Source organism: Uranotaenia lowii, chromosome 2, assembly GCF_029784155.1.
Source record: "Uranotaenia lowii strain MFRU-FL chromosome 2, ASM2978415v1, whole genome shotgun sequence".
Classification (NCBI taxonomy): Eukaryota; Metazoa; Arthropoda; class Insecta; order Diptera; family Culicidae; genus Uranotaenia; species Uranotaenia lowii.
In genome coordinates this window covers 279,126,225-279,144,027 of record NC_073692.1, presented here as the reverse complement: position 1 = coordinate 279,144,027, position 17,803 = coordinate 279,126,225, and the positions used below count along the sequence as shown (strand labels likewise).

General features: G+C 38.9%; 1 protein-coding gene across 7 annotated transcripts in view; it reads right to left on the bottom strand.

Moving 5' to 3' along the window:
• LOC129748415 (protein yippee-like) overlaps positions 1-17,803 on the bottom strand; it is a 308,978-nt gene that overhangs the window by 34,257 nt on the left and 256,918 nt on the right. Inside the window, exon 1 of one of the 7 annotated variants that reach the window (XM_055743031.1) lies at positions 5,657-6,861. The exons of 2 other annotated variants lie outside the window; for them this stretch is intronic. The gene's annotated coding sequence lies outside the window, so the exon portion shown is untranslated. Of the gene's footprint in view, positions 1-5,444; positions 5,627-5,656; positions 6,862-17,803 lie in introns of those variants that run through there. 4 more of the 7 variants (XM_055743030.1, XM_055743035.1, XM_055743036.1 and 1 more) reach the window with 4 other exon arrangements.

The window sequence follows — 17,803 nt, the reverse complement described above, 5'->3', positions numbered from 1 at the left end:
CATCGCATAAAAAATAAATTTTGATGTTTTTGAAAAAAAAATGTAATTAGCCTGGAACAAATGTCAATTTCTTTTTTGTCATCCCCCCCCCCTTCGAAATTTATAAATAAAGTTTAAAGTAATTTATGAAAATTTCGATAAAAATTTCCAATATCTGAAAGATTACAAGACCAAAAAACAAATTTAAGAAGATGAAAGTTATTCAATCTTTTGTTTTCTTGATTTGATTGAGTTATTTGATAAAAATTTACTTGATTTAGAGGTTTTGTGCAACAATTTAGTATGTAATTTTTGTTGCATACAAGCTTCCGTGCAATTTATTCCAATTTATTTGTTTTTCGCATTATTTTTTATTGTCCCCCCCCCCCCCCCCTCGCGATGTTCCAACTCCGAGTGACAAAAGGAGGATTTGAAATTTGTTCCGGCCTTATTAATAAATATGAATGGACTCAGAAAGATGTCGAGCTTCGAAAAAAAATATATATAAAACAAACAATTTCGCCATCTTATTGCCTCACATGACTGTATAGCTAATCGTTAATTTTTATTTGTGTACGAGCCTTTTGAGAAACTCGAAGTTTAATATTTTGCCAACTGTTAGTGAAATTATTGCACTACTGAAGGCGCTGGTTAATGCATAGTTTAGTTAGAGGTCAGGAAGAGACTTTTCTTAATTTTGTATAATAATAGGAAAGCAAAGCCAATCGACTTTAGGCTAACAACCTACTGCTCCCGATTTGAAATTGTTACGGAATCCGAAAGAAATGACCGACCTGGAACTTTGGCGACGACTTTTAGCATGAAAACACGACACGAATTGGAACTTGGAATGTTTTAACCCTTGCCCAACAAGGCAAACTGGAACAACTTGCTAGAGAGGCTAGCCGCCTCAAGCTTGAAATTCTGGGACTGAGCGAAGTCCGTTGGCCTAATACTGAAGAACACAAGACACAATCCGGGCAAGTCCTGCTTTACTCTGGCATACGAGGAGAACATGCTACTCGGGAACGAGGAGTTGGTTTCCTGTTAAGCCCTCAGGCCTACGCGGCCCTCATTAGATGGGAACCGATAAACGAAAGAATAATCGTAGCCAGATTTAGAACACGGGTTAGAAACCTTACAATGGTCCAGTCTTATGCGCCAACTGACGTTGCCGACTTGCAGGAGAAAGAGCAGTTTTACAGTCAACTGAACAGCGTGGTAGAGAAAATTCCGAAGGGTGACATTCAAATCCATTTGGGCGACTTCAACGCAAAGATTGGCTCCGACAATCAAGACCTTGAGCGTATCATGGGGCGCCATGGCCTAGGACAGATGAGCGAAAACGGAGAGCTGTTTGTAGAATTTTGTGGCAACAACAACATGGTGATCGGTGGATCGCTCTTCCCCCATCGACCAGCGCATAAGGTCACTTGGGTATCCCGAGATGGCCGAACAGAAAATCAAATTGACCACATCTGCATCAGCCGAAAATGGAGAAGGAGCCTTCTTGATGTCCGCAACAAACGAAGCGCAGACATTGCATCTGACCATCACCTCGTTCTTGGCGAGATACGACTGAGAGTTGCGCGTGTCCAACGGCGCGAGGAGAAAGTCGGGTGTCGATACAACGTCCGCCGGTTGGAGAATCCAGAGGTGAAAAGGGCATACGTTGAACAGCTAGAATCCCGAGCCTCGGAGCTGCCGACAGACGGAACAGTCGAAGAACAGTGGTGTGGAATCAAGAATGCCTTTATCACGACGAGCCATGGTACTCTCGGTAAAGTTTGTGGAAGAAGGAGTGAATGGATGTCGGATGAAACTTGGAGGATGGTCGATGATCGGAGAAAGGCGAAAGTCGGAATTGAGCAGGCATGTACCGGGTCAGCCAAAGCAGCCGCCCGCTTACGATATGCGGAGCTGGAAAAGGCAGTTAAACGAGCTTGTAGACGAGACAAGAGAGCCTGGACAAACTCCCTAGCCGAAGAGGGAGAAAGAGCCGCCGCCAATGGAGATATCCGATTACTTTATGACATTTCTCGCCGCCTCAGTGGTGCAAGGACTAATGCAAGAATGCCGCTAAAAGACCGAGCAGGTCAGTTATTGACCGATCGAACAGATCAGCTCAAACGATGGACTGAGCACTTCGAACAACTCTTCCGAGTCACGAATAGCGATGGCCAACAAAACCCGCAGCTCGAAGCGCCAACAGTAAGTCGCATAAATGGCGTCAACTCGGAAGCGCCCTCGCTGGCTGAAATAGAAGCGGCAATCAAAAACATGAAATCCAACAAAGCACCTGGGATCGATTGCATCCCTGCTGAAATGCTGAAAGCCGACCCTGCCCTATCAGCACAAATGTTGCACCGTCTTTTCGCTGACATCTGGGATACTGCAACATTCCCGGCCGACTGGATGCAGGGTATCCTCGTAAAGGTCCCGAAGAAAGGAGACCTGACAGAGTGTGGTAACTGGCGAGGCATAACGTTGATCTGTACAACCCTCAAAGTACTCTGCAAAGTGATCCTGAACAGGATCCAGGAGAAAATCGACGCTACACTCCGACGGCAACAAGCTGGATTCCGATCCGGACGATCATGTGTGGACCACATCACAACGCTACGAATCATACTGGAACAAATCAACGAATTCCAGGACTCTCTTCTGCTGGTGTTCGTTGATTTCGAAAAAGCATTCGACCGACTTAACCATGAAAACATCTGGGCGGCTCTAAGGCGACGAGGGGTCCCAGAGAAACTAGTCCATCTCATCGAAGCACAATACGAGGCATTTTCGTGCAAGGTCTTGCACGATGGTGTCTTGTCCAAACCAATCCCGGTAACTGCTGGAGTGAGACAAGGATGTATCTTATCACCGCTACTTTTCCTCATCGTAATGGATGAGATTCTGACTGGATCGATCGACTGTGCACCGAACCGAGGATTGCCGTGGAATCCTTCAACCATGGAGCAACTGAACGACCTTGACCTGGCAGACGATATTGTTTTGCTCGCCCAAACACAACAAGACATGCAGAGCAAACTCGAAGACCTCACCGAAAGCTCCAAGGCAGCAGGTCTCAAAATCAATGTCGGAAAGACCAAGTCGATGGAAATCAATACAGAAAATCGTTCCAATTTCGTGGTAGCTGGACAACAGGTTGAGACAGTGGAGTGCTTCCAGTATCTTGGTAGCCAGATTACGACTGATGGTGGTACCAAGAAGGACATCGAAACCCGGATCAGAAAAGCCCGATTTGCGTTTGCGAGTCTCCGAAACATCTGGCGGTCACGCCAGATCTCTCTACGAACTAAGATCCGAATCTTCAACTCAAACGTCAAATCCGTATTGCTGTACGGGTGTGAAACTTGGTGCACATATGCGGTGACGACGCGAAAACTGCAAGTTTTTGTGAATCGCTGCCTGCGGAACATCATCCGCGCTTGGTGGCCTGGCAACTGGATCTCGAATGAGGAACTACATCGCCGGTGTCATCAAAGGGCGCTAGAAATTGAGATTCGGGAACGTAAGTGGAGATGGATTGGGCACACGCTGCGAAAAGATGAAAACGAGATTTGCAGAGAGGCGCTAGATTGGAATCCAGAAGGTCATCGAAGAAGAGGCAGGCCCAGAAACTCGTGGCGGCGAAGCCTAGCCTCTGAAATCCGAACTGTCGACGAGAATCTTGACTGGGACCAGGTGAAGACGCTGGCTCCGGATCGTCAACAGTGGAGGTCTTTTACCACGGCCCTATGCACCGGAGGATCGGCGCGGGATCATTAAGTAAGTAAGTAAGTAAAGCCAATCGAATAGAAAACTTGTCTCAACGAAAAATTCATATTAAAGTCGTTTCGTTATCCTTCCCTTTTGTTTTTAACGTTTGAACAATTTAACAAAGGAGGAAAACTGAGGTATCGTGCAATGAATGCATTGAGGGCTGGTTTTTTTTCTAAAATTCTTGTGCATGTTAGAACACATACTTCATGAATTGGAAGAACTAAATTCGTTTCTCTGATAAAATGCCTTTCAAGAAAAAAAAGAGTACATTGCGTAACATTTTCCAAAAAGAAGAGTACGCCTATTTTTCGATCGAAAAAGAGTACATGTACTCTTAAAAGAGTACGTATGGTATCCCTAAGCTTATGTAACAAAATAATATGAAAAAGAAATTCTCAGCTTCTGTTTGCATTTTTATTCTCTAAATATTTTGATTAACTTGATGCTGGCAAAAAAATCCAGTATCTTATTCGGAAACCAAATTCAGAGTCAAAGCAAGAAATATGAAATAAATTTCACAGCCACAGTTCAAAATAAAAACTAGATATTAGTTTCAGAATCGACAATATTAAATTAGTCCTCAAATTAGAATAAGAAATCGAAATCTTATTCAAAACTCTCAAATCAAGAATAGTTAATAATTTTGAGAGGGAATGCAGAATCGAAATTCAACATAAGAGTAAATATTTCAGAATTTAAAATAAATAATCTCCAACCGATCAGAGAATCGAAATTAAAAAAGAAGGTAGAAAATCATAAACAGGCCCTTTCGTTTTTGGCAACACGCAATTAGTGTTACCAAATTAGAACCGTGCGAAAATCGAACAGTTTTTTCATCAACTTTTTTCCGACCTATTCATAGAAACAAACTATTATTATCATAATGATCTCAATTTTTCATCATTTTTTGATAATTTTTAGTAATTTTTTGTTATTTTTTTCATATTTTAAAAACATTTCGAACTTCTATTGCTATCTTTAGAATGTCGTTATTTTTATCATATTTGTTATTTTTGTCATTTTTTTAAAGATTTTTTTTGTCCTTTTGTTTACTTGTTTTTGTTTTTGAGTTTTTTGAAATTTTTATGTTTTTTTTTTCATTTTAGAGTGCTTTATAATTTTTTTTATAGTTGTTATATTTATCAACATTCAATTCATAAAAACGTATCTATGTTGTTTGTCTTAATATTGGTCCTGTTATAGCGAATACTAAATGGTTATGTCGATTAAAACAAAACCGTTCATGTGCCACATGCCACATCTGCCAAAATCGGATGTTGCCAAAATCAAATGTAGCCAAAAACGAAAGGGGTCTGTAATAAATTAAACTGTTTGCCCAACGTTTCGATGTCGATCAACACTATCTTCAAGGATACTTTCAAATATTTTTTTCTTGTTTAATAAAACCTGGATGTTCAAGTTTCATTGGTGTACAAGTACTTTCAGGAGTCAGTATTGCTTTGGATTGTTTCATCTTAGAATTCTTATACATTTATTTCAAATTAAAATTGAGCAAAAGTCAATTAAAGAATGGTATCAAAATAATTTGTTGAAAAAAAATTGTACTGTTTGGCTTAAGCATGAAATAATCAAAAGTTTATTTTAGGATTTTCTTGGAAGCCCAAATATCTTGAGCAAGACGTAGAAAATTCAGTTATCATTGAATAATAAACAGGGGCTCAAATTACATGGAATTATCTGCTGGTGCTTTGGCTGCAGCAAACGCCATCTGGCATCTGTGGTTGCGAAGCGCACAAAGCCCGAATAGAAACGGAACGAAACTTAGCACACATCAAGATGTGGGCTGAGAGAGCTGTTGTTCCCCCTTAGACCCGGGGAGCTTATGGGCCCCCAGGCTTAACGGTTCACTACTTTTCTATGCTCTTTCTTTCGGGCTTACTTATTCCGTCTCAAGTTGGCTTCTTTATCGTCCGTCCATCGGTCGTCGACGTTCGGTGGCTTACCACAAACAGTGCATCCCCGCTCGCTATTTCCAATCGCGCCTCCAATTCCTCTTGGATAGCAAACAGCAGCGCTGCTTTCTTGTTGTATGGCCTCTTTAGCCCCAACCAAATGGAATCGACTGGTTCCGTTCTTTTCCTTCACTTCCTTCTTTGTAGGAAACAACGGTTTCCCATTTGTGGCAATGGACTCGCGAGACGCCACACAGAATTACTAGACTATTGTTGTCGAAACCGCAAATTACGCACCTCGAAATTATGTGTGCACTTTTTTCTGTACCCTTTGAGGCCAAGCTAAAGCCACCACTTTACACCAATTTCCGAGTGACGTCGTGCTCTACATTCACTTGTCAACAGCACCCTTGCAATTTTGCACAGATCGATAAGCCTTGTGGCTTGTCAATTTGAACGCGAGGAGGGGGGCTGATCCAAATATCATCTAACTACGCTTCACGCCAAACGAAACCACGTCTTCTTGCGTCTTAGCACACTATTTGAACGAATCCCTCGAGAACACAACGCGTGGATATGGACCGAACTTCCTGTTTTTTCTGCACTAGTTCAAGAATAAGACGAAGGGTGCGAAATGCCAAAATAAGCTGTTCTGCTGCTGCTGGCTAAGCCGTTTTATTTAGTTTTAATAGCTTCCCGAGCTCTCCTCCCTGAATCAGCAGTGTAAAGAGTGTTTCCTCGCGTAACTTCTGGCGCGTACTAATTGGCCAAGAAAACACAACCCGTACTCTATCCCTCTGTTTTGCGGAATGGAACCTGCCTGCCTGGCTCTGAATTGACTGAACTGAACTGAACTGAACCGAACTAAACTCACACTGCAGCAGCAGGCAGCCAGGCAACATCACCACACATCAGCCAGAGCACAGTCAGTCAGTCAGTCGGTACACTAGCACTACACAGTACCCGCAACACCCGTACACAACAAAACACAACACCCGGAGCAGTAATACGAAAACGACGACGACGGAAGGGAAAATAAGAAGAAAAGTTGTAAACAAAAATAGAACAACAGTTGTGTGTTTTCTTCCCGCAACAATCCACTCTTGGCTTGGCTCAATCCACTCAATACAACAAATGGCGTATATGGCTAAGCTGTTTGGCTCCGTTTTCAGACAGTCAGACTCGCTTCCCGACCACGGTAGGTATGAAACGTTTTTGGACGAGAAAGAATAAAACAAGAACCTCGACTATCTCTCTGTTTACAACAGCTGTGTGGGGTGCCCACGACGACGACGACGGTGCTGGCTGACGTTATGAGAAAGCGTACGGACACACACTACGTAGTCGGTACCTACCTTCCTATGGCGACCGGGGGGAACTACGACGGACAAACCAACCATTCACTTCATCTCCACGTTCAGTCAGAGTTGCCTCTGTCCACTCGCTCACTCACAACCCAACAAACTCGTTCACAACAACCCCCGCATGGCAAAGTCGGGGACGATAGATAGACAGCCAATATAGGCTTACTACGATCGATGAGGCTTTTCGATTCAATATCATAGGTATAATAGGGGGTGTAGTCGGTAATCCGGCGGCCTCGAGCACGAACATCATCAGCTGCTGATGCTGCTTGCTGCTACGTTACCACATTGTCGCTGTTTTTTTTGTTCTGTTTCGGCTGCCTTGTTGCGAATTTATTGAACCCAGCATCTCATGTGTGTGATGCATAATAGTTAGGTAGGTAGGTCTGCTGAGGTCTCCCGCACTGATGCTGATCCGTCGTCGGTCGGTTAATTTACCATGTCGTCGTCACGACGGTGCAATGGTAGAGAGTTGAGGGAGGCACGGCGGATCCATTGAACTGACACACTTATAAGCCGCTCGGCGGCACGTTCAGTTCAGACGACGACGTCGACTGGTTTTGCGTCTGTGTAGAGAAATCAGCTGCTTGGTGGCACGCTAGGGTGGGATATTTTCAAAAAGTTTTTCAATTGAAGGAAAAGAAGTGGATTTTCGGTCGATCTATATGGATTACTACTCTAAATGGAAAAAAATGCAACCACTCTTGGTTGAGTTTGTGTTGACCTTTTTGACATGTTGTTCAGTGTTCCTTAAGGAAATCACATAGGACCGCTTCTTTTCGTAGATTTTATTGGATACATGGCATCCTGTCTTTTATCATCAAAACTTTATTTTTTTTACATGGTTTTTTGTCTCACGACGTAACCTGGATGAATAATATTCCTCCATTTCACTCGGACCAAGGCAACCGTTCTCCAACTTCTCGGGCATCCCACATTCGCCAGATCACGCCAGATCAAGATGGTCTAACCATCTTATTCATTGCGCCGAAGCTCGTATCGTTCCTACCAGATTCGCAGCGAACACCTGTTTTGCTGGCCAAGTTGTCCGGCATTCTCGCAACATGTCCTGCCCAGCGTATCCGTCCAGCCTCCGCAACTTTCTAGATACTGGGTAGCAGACATGTTAGACAAAAAGAGGTCAGTCGCGTTAGAGAACTCTAGCGGTGCGGTTCATTTAACTAGTCGGTCCGTTTGCGGTTTGCTGTTCAAGTTGCTTGGATATTTTAAGCACGTCCGAATATGGTTATTGTGATGATAAAGAGGTGTTTCCTAAGAAATTATAAAAAGTGTATCGAGTCAAGTTGAAGAAAGATATTTTTATCAGAAGAGCTATAAAAGTTAAATTACGTGAAGAAAAATATGGCGTCGGTGAAAGCGAAAGTTTAGTTGCCTTTGAATCGTGTTTTTTTTTGCGCCGGAGCCAGTGATGAAAAGTGCTACATTTAAAGAATGGGGGCCTCTTGATAATTTGAACACAGGATCGAGAATTGGTACAATGGGTTCAATAATGCTGCTTAAGTTTTGATTTTTCAACCTTTGTTACTAAGTTATGGGGCCATGGAACAGAAAGGGAAGGGGGCAGGCTGAAAACATATCGTTTCCGATTCGCGTGTGTGTGAATGTCATTTTCTGAACGAAAAGCATAGCATGCTTCGTTTTTCGTTTTGGATAGCATGAAGGGCAAGAAGAACCATCAGCTAGGTACTGTGATCGTTTGATGACGCCTTTTCAGCAGGCCGGAGAGATGTAAACGAACCGAACGATTTAGCTAAGTTTAATTTTCTTTTTATTTAATTTGGTTATAAGAACGAATTGTATTTAATTTTAAATTTTAATTATATGTATAGGAAGCATGTACGAAGAAGCTGAAGCTGAACCGTCATTCATTTTAAATTGAATGAATTGTCATTCATTTTAAATTGAATGAATTGTCATTCATTTTAAATTGAATGAATTGTCATTCATTTTAAATTGAATGAATTGTCATTCATTTTAAATTGAATCATTTCAAAAAAATCTAGAACCCTAGAACTTATGGAATGGAGTGATCAAGGAGGGCATAGTGGGAAGAAAGAGAGTGTAGTTCTGAGCAAATGTGTTACGTACGATTTTTCTTTTTGTTCTAACTGGTTATTATTTGCTTTGGTGCATTGTCATATATGTATTATTTTAAGTACTGGCTTTATTTTCAGCTGAATATATCATTAACCATTGTATGGAGGCACAACATTGTAGTTTTACATTGAATTGATCTGGTGTTTTCGATAGTAATGTATTGTATAACATTTGTTCATTTATGTTGGTTAATTTTGTTCATTTAAAATATTTTGGAGTTGAATTAAGACAAGGGCAAATTCTTAAAATCACTGTTTTGAAAGCTCATCGGTTCACAAGTTAGTTATTCATTATTAATGAAACCTCGTTCCTTTTTACATTTTTCTAATAACGTTAAAGTTATCATAGTGTATTTTCAAACCACTACATATTCAATTTCCTCATCTTATTATTAAATGCCAGAGTCTGCATTGATGAATAGTTTAAAAAATTGTTATTGCTACTGACTATCAATTAACCAGTCAATTGTTCTCATACCATCGAAATTCCACTTCACGAATAATTTTTCCACGTGATTTTATGTTGACAATTTCAAATCAATTTTACATTTTTTGTTTATTAATTATTTTGATTTTCAGGCAAATGGGTCAGCGTGTAAACATTCTAACTACTGTTCTTATATCTGGTGAGGATTTGATCAAATCAAACTTTACTGACTTTATTCGTATTTCCGTTTCCGCTAACAAATTGAACGAGACTCAGGAATTTTCATTAAGGCATTTTGCTTATCCAGTCAATTGTTTAATAGTTTTTTTTCAGGGGTTTGAATTCGCGGTTAGTTTTCTTCAACATGTTTGCAAACTAACACTTCATTTATATTTTTTCAGGTGTTTCAGAGTTCAACTCTCTTATTCATTGAATCAAAATGCTTCAAACTCTTCTAGCATAAATATTATATACTACTATATTATGTGATATTCTTTTATATTACATTATATTTTTTTATATATTTTTTTTTAATATTATATTTTATATTATATTATATTGTAATATATTATATTATATTATATTTCAATATCTTTCCAGGTTCAGTACTTATATATCTAACAATAATATTCATTTTCAGAAAAAAATTACCATTCATAAACTACCAATTAATTATTCAAAATAGTCAGACTAGAAAATGGACATTCAATCATTCATGGTATATTCTTAAAACAATTAATCTTACAGGTATAAAAGTTGACGACACTACATATGCAGCCGTACATGAGAATAGTGAAAATGTTAATACTCAGGCAGAAAACAAATATATACTATCTTGAAATTTATTTAGAAACATATTTTTTTTTCAGGATATTTGGTGAACCTATTTTAAACATAAAAATGAATTATATTTCTTATCTTATTATTTTTCATTTATTCATTAAATTATATCATATTTGATTATTCATTCGAAACTATATTCACTAAATGTATATTTTTAAATTTCATTTAATTTTATTTATCATTATATAAACTATCATATAACGTGGGTAAGGCGCATCAGGATATGATTTCTCCTGTTTTTAATTATATTGATTTTCAGCAGCAGGAAAATAGATTGATTAATTCAAACATTCTAACCTTGGTTCTCACATTTGTTCAGGATTTGACCAGATCAAACTTAACTGACTCTATTCTCATTTCAGTTTCCGCTGATAAAATACGGTTTAGTTTTTAAGTTGCTCATAATTTTTCAGGTGATTTGAACTCTTTTTGCACATTTGATAAACATTGTTCAAACTTTTCCACGTAGATAGATATTATATTTAGTCATACCTACCATATAATGATATATTTTCTATGTCAATTGTAATATTCTTTTATTGAAATTATATTGTTATATTATATTATTTTACCTTATGTTTTACAATGTTATTTTATTATATCCCATTACAACATACTATAATATATTATATGATCTCGTTTAACTACATTTTATTCGTTAATGTATTTGAACAACAAGGGCAGGGGCATCTGGGTATCCTCGTTTTACAAGAAGAGCGGGTTACCGTGTATGCTAGTACCGTTTCGAATACTGGACGTTCCTCAATTTATGTCAAGGGAATTTGGCATGGTTGAGAAAAAGATAGTGTTTGATTACTTTTTGTAAAATAAGGACGCACTCTTTTTTCGGAAGCCTTGGCGGCGGGATTATAATTTGCATGCTATCTTGATTAGACAACAACGTGGTTATAGCTTCTCGAGACTTTTCCCCTTTTTACCCTGGATACCGTTAGTGACTCTGCTTACGACTCCACTCCCTTAGAAGTCTCATTGAGGAGTTATTATTGTGTTGCGTGGTAACCAAGATGGACGTGTGGGTTATTTTTTTTTGCCACAACCGCGGCGCTGCCGTAAACCCAAGGTGGATACAATACATACATACATACATACTGGGTAGCAGACATGTTAGAATCGCGAGTCTACGTACTCGCACTTTGTCACATTTGCATATCGATTCTATTTCGTTGAACTCAAATTGTGACGATGCCATCAGTAGGTTCAATTCGGAAAAGCATCAGTAAGCAGAAATGCCAATGTGCCTGATTTTTCAGGATTTGCCTGATTTTTCGAGGCTCAGTCTGACAACCCGATAAGCCATTGCACAGTGATCCAGAAATGAAATTTGGCGGGAAATTGTAGAATATTGTAGAACCTTATAATTCATGAAACTTTGTCGAAGACACCAAACATCTATCTCCAGAATAAAAGGTTTATAGAAGTTTGTTTCCATAAGGGGGGTCCTAAAAAAACAGTTTTTTCATTATATCTTTCCATGGTGATATTGCATCAAAAATATTTGTTCGGCAATATTTTAGAAAATCATCATGCGTATCTTTTGTGGAAAACGAATAACCAAAATTTTTTTCTGTTTTGAAGTTATTAAGCAATTTGTGATGAAAAATAATTCTTTTTGAGCTACCATTACTCCGTATGGAGCAAGTCGAAAATTTATCGTTGATTGCGTTTAAATGTTCATACTGCAGCTTTTTCAATATAAAAAATTGAAGATATGTTTTTTGTTTACAGCTTTTAATCGTTGTTTGAAGTTTAGTAAAAATCGCTAAAATCTTTTGAAAAATAGATAAAATTTGTAACTGTGTTCTTCAAGAACTCAGTAACTACTTGACCGATTGATGTGAAATTTTGCATGAAGTAGTTTATCGAGTAAATAATTGTTCCAGTTAAATTAAGAGTCCCTCCCATCTAAGGATAAAAGGGCTCCCATACATAATAAACGGAAAATACGATAAAGTATATTATAATTCAATCAATTTACAAGTGGTTCTCATCAAGTTTTGTGAAAATGTATGCATTTGCGTTTTAGGATATTTTTTAGTACACAAACGTCCCTCCAACCGAAAAAGATAAGATAAAGAAAACACGAAAGAAAACTTTCTAGAAACTACCCAGGATAATTTTCATCGAGCAGTAAATCACTAAACTTAAAAGAAGATGCAAATAATTGTTTCCCGCTAAATCTTATTTATGGACCACCGTGCATTGTATTTCCCTGATTTTTGAAAATAAGCCACATTTTGCCTGATTTTTGTGAATGTGATGGAAAGGAGTAGCAGGGAAACCATTGCTGAAGTGAAAATGTTGAGCTACGACCAAAAAAAAAGTCATCACTTCTAGCGAAAGTGCCGTTACTTAGACGTTTTGACGTAGCCTGATTTTTTATCTTCACCAGTCCCTGATTTATGAAAAAAAGGCAACCCTGTCAGTAAGGGAGCATCGGGTAAATTCGGTTGAATTTACTGCAATCAAAGGAAACATTAGCAAAACGAGCGTACAGTTCTGCGAATTCAAAATTCAAACTCGTGTTCGTTCGGCTGCCGAACACATCAATCGGACAACGCAGCGGGCGTGACTAAAAGAGGTAGGAACAAGGGAATGGAAAATGAGCGTTAAACGTTAAGTTCTTATCGATTCTTTCAAGTTCCAAAAGAAGTTTTAATGACCTTCTATTCAGCTTCCAGCGACCTTTCAATTAAACTTCCAAAAAAATGTCTCTCTATCTAAATTGCACTCTACTCAATTCCCAAGCAACCAAAAGTTCGGATAACATTCCTCTATCAGGTTTGATCAGCTTAATCGTGTATTGTAATACAACTTCTTTTCAGCTCAATTTTTAAGTAGCTAAACGAACTTTAAAGTTGACAAAAAGTTCGTAAACATTGCTAAACTTTTATAAGCAATAGAAAAAACCGAAAAAATTACTTCAACGATTCAACCTTCACAAGTTCCCTAATTCCATTCAAATCAATCAACCATAATAGTTACTGACTCACATTTAAAAAACATGTTCTTACCAAGCCTCGAACTCGAGCTAATTGCTTGAAAACCGAGCTACATACGTGCTGCTCTATATGAACATCATGAGCAAGCAACGATTTTTCTTGATGTGATGATTTTCTTTAAAACGACGTTCATAATTTCTACTTCATTTCCGTTTTAAAGCTGTAATAAAGTTCTTGCGGAACTATTGTCAATTGCATGAATTTTTAGACTATTGTGAGAATCTGATTTGACAGGTGGAAATTCCGCACTCACTAATACCATCACATTCTTTATGTTAACAATCATGTACCAAAAGTTAAAAAGGGAGTATAAGACAAAAGGTTAGTTGCTTAAAATTATTTCTACTAAAAAATCAACATTCATACGCACCGTTGCCGTACTCAACAAACTGCGCTGATTGCCTATTTAGACAATCGTGCAAATAATTTGCGCGCAGTATAATCTGCTCACTGACGCATACATAAATAATGACATTTATCGATATGCTTTACATCTTAAGATGAAATTGAATTAAAAACAACTGCGACTGGCGTGTCTTATAAAAAAAAGTCGATGGTTTCTTAATTTTAGCTATTTTTTTCAGTATTCCAATAACGCCCGAATAATCTATGATTTATTTGTTTCACTAACATCCTAGTACCGGAGTGTACAGAATGCATTCTGTTTTCTGTTCGTTTCTTTTTAAATGTAGGTCGATCAACTTTCATTATTAAACTCCTTGGTTCGCATTTCATAACAATTTTGGTTCAAAACATCAACGATTATGCCTTTTGGAAATGTGATTCGAAAATCAGAAGCGAGCAACGGCTGATTTGAAAAACTGTCATCGATTATATATGTATGCGTCAGTGCGAAAATATTTATGCGTGGAAATTATTTGCACAGAAGTCTAAATGGGGGCAATTTCCGCAATAAATGTGTACTTCACATTGTCGTTTCCCAAGTAACGACGTGTTTGTTTTTGAACGAAGTACGAAACATGTAGAATTAAGCCTTTAAATCTTGTTCAAAGTTCCTAAATTGCAAAGTTGCTTTTGAACACCCGTTGGAACTAATTAAAAACTTTCAAGCTTACAAAAGAGTATAACAGAGATTTTTTACGAACTATTGAGCTGTACACCCATAGAAGAGGTTGCAAAAATCCAATGCCTTTTTAGCAAATCTCTGTGACGATAATGCGCTGAAATGTGCACTGTGCCGAAGACGGTATGTTTGAAAAACCGTAACTGGCATAAGGACTCGGCTCCCAACCAAAATGATGACCACTACATTCAAGCGAAACAAGAAAAACATTTTATGGGATTTCCTTCCTATTGGATAATTCATCCCAGAAACAAGAAAATAAAAATTAAAACCACAGCGCTGTAGTAAGAATCGAACTCAAATCACCAATTGTATCGTCTTGCCAGTCCGACATTCTAACCAGTGTACTATTCGAGCTTCATGCAGGACGAGGTATATTTGTCATAGGCTTTCTGTTACCGATCAATCACAAAAAAAAACGTACAACGGCGGCTTCCCGGCGTTTGGCCTCCTTTCAATGCATTCCTTTGTCTTGCGATGGAAACGGGAAAGGGAACGGGAGTGAAGGAACGGGAAACCCATTGAATGAGAACTGTGCTTTGCTTACTGCCTGCTATTACATACACACGCTACATATACACAGCTGCTAAAGCCGGGCAGCTTGGCCGGTGTTGTTTGCCGGTAAATTAAAGGAATGTTTTTGTTGTTGCTTTTGCTACATACACACGCACAGCTTAGCCGTGTTTGCCGGCGGATTGAATTAGAAGGATGTTTTTGTTGTTGCTTTTGCTACATTCACACGCACAGTGCTCGGTTCGCTGGCTGCCTGGTGTTGGCCGGTATTTATTTCTATCCTTCTTCGGCTTGTGATGCGATGGGGAGGGACGCGAAAACGTTTTTATTTTGTTTCATTCAGACATACGCAATTCGGTTACGCTGGGAGGTTAATGCCGGTGGGCGCAAATCGAATCAGTGCCGGTCGCGTTATCTTCTTGTACCAATGATGCTATGAAATTGACTACACGCCATTGGCACAGAGGCTGAATTTTGGGTGCATGCATCTCGAAATAGTATTTTGAACAGCAAACAAGTTCCACAGAACTTTTATGCAGCTTTTTGTGAACTTATGGGTTCGTTCCTTAAGTGTTTTCCAAACTTTTGGTTGCTTGGGTTGTGTGGTACTTCGGACTTACCAGAAATAAGTTACACAAAGATCCTCACTATTTTACTTAACGACCCAATCCTGCACTTGTTGTTATCCGGTCTGTCATCAATGTTGTTCTCCCCTTCGACCATGGTATATCCACTACATCGATACAGTGGAGCCCGGTATCACAGGTTGCTTCTTTCCTACATATATCGCATCAGAATTGCTCGAATTCTTCGAGTGTGCGCAGGACTTTCTCGAGCAATATCCACGTTCCGTGCCCTTAGAGAACAACCGGTCTAATGAGTGTCATGTACAGGTTACACTTCTGGCCATCGACAACTTTCGCTTCCGAGATAGGGCAAAAATGTATAAAACTTGGTTTTCTGATGTACACGGATGTGCAACACACTGTTCGAAAGATTTTGACGAAACAAGGAAAAGTCACTATGGAGCTAAGAAAAATCTACCATGGAAGTTTTTCTTCCATAACTTTTTTAGTTATGAAACAAAGAAGATATTTTCTGTATAAAATCAGTACAAAGCTGACTTTCAAAACAATTGGCAACAAAACAACTCGCTTCATAGTTTTATTCTCCCACGGTTGATTTTTTTGGTCCCAGAGTGTTTTTTTCTTGCCTCGTCAAGATTTTTTGAACCGCATAACACATATCCGTGTACACCAGAAAATCAAATTACCCATTCCCCCTCTTGGATAATTTCGTTACTTCATACAAATTGTCGAGAATAAACAAATACAGGAAACCTATTTTGACTCCATATAAAATCGTTATGGGCTTGAGAAATCTCTAAAGCTCGTTATTTTGGTTTAAGGTAAAATTTCAACAAAACAAAAGGTGCGATTGATCAGTTAAAATTGATTTTCCTTTGTGATAAGTTCTTATTCTGGTCAATTTATTTTCAATTGTAGTGATTTTAATTGGTATTCGAACTTATCGAACGCCCTGCAGAGAGAGAAAAGGATAAGAGAGAGAGAGAGAGAGAGAGAGAGAGAGAGAAAGTTAAAAATTCAGATAAAAGATAAAAAAATACGGTAAAAGTACGAACAAGAAGGATAATAAAAATGCAATGTAATTGAGGAAAAATAGGAGAAGACAAAAAGAAAGCAAAAAGACGAGAGAGTTTGTTAAAAGGATCAAGAAATAGAATAGAGCAGTCGATAAGCATAGAAAAATTAAGAGAAGAAAAAAAAGAAACAATAGAGCGATTAAAACGGCAAAAGACTTTACAGAGAAGGGAAACAAGAATAGAGCAGTGAATAAGAAAGATACGATAAAAATGAGAAGCAGAAAAAGAACATATTCACCCATAGAAGAGGTTGCAAAAATCCAATGCCTTTTTAGCAAATCTCTGTGACGATAATGCGCTGAAATGTGCACTGTGCCGAAGACGGTATGTTTGAAAAACCGTAACTGGCATAAGGACTCGGCTCCCAACCAAAATGATGACCACTACATTCAAGCGAAACAAGAAAAACATTTTATGGGATTTCCTTCCTATTGGATAATTCATCCCAGAAACAAGAAAATAAAAATTAAAACCACAGCGCTGTAGTAAGAATCGAACTCAAATCACCAATTGTATCGTCTTGCCAGTCCGACATTCTAACCAGTGTACTATTCGAGCTTCATGCAGGACGAGGTATATTTGTCATAGGCTTTCTGTTACCGATCAATCACAAAAAAAAACGTACAACGGCGGCTTCCCGGCGTTTGGCCTCCTTTCAATGCATTCCTTTGTCTTGCGATGGAAACGGGAAAGGGAACGGGAGTGAAGGAACGGGAAACCCATTGAATGAGAACTGTGCTTTGCTTACTGCCTGCTATTACATACACACGCTACATATACACAGCTGCTAAAGCCGGGCAGCTTGGCCGGTGTTGTTTGCCGGTAAATTAAAGGAATGTTTTTGTTGTTGCTTTTGCTACATACACACGCACAGCTTAGCCGTGTTTGCCGGCGGATTGAATTAGAAGGATGTTTTTGTTGTTGCTTTTGCTACATTCACACGCACAGTGCTCGGTTCGCTGGCTGCCTGGTGTTGGCCGGTATTTATTTCTATCCTTCTTCGGCTTGTGATGCGATGGGGAGGGACGCGAAAACGTTTTTATTTTGTTTCATTCAGACATACGCAATTCGGTTACGCTGGGAGGTTAATGCCGGTGGGCGCA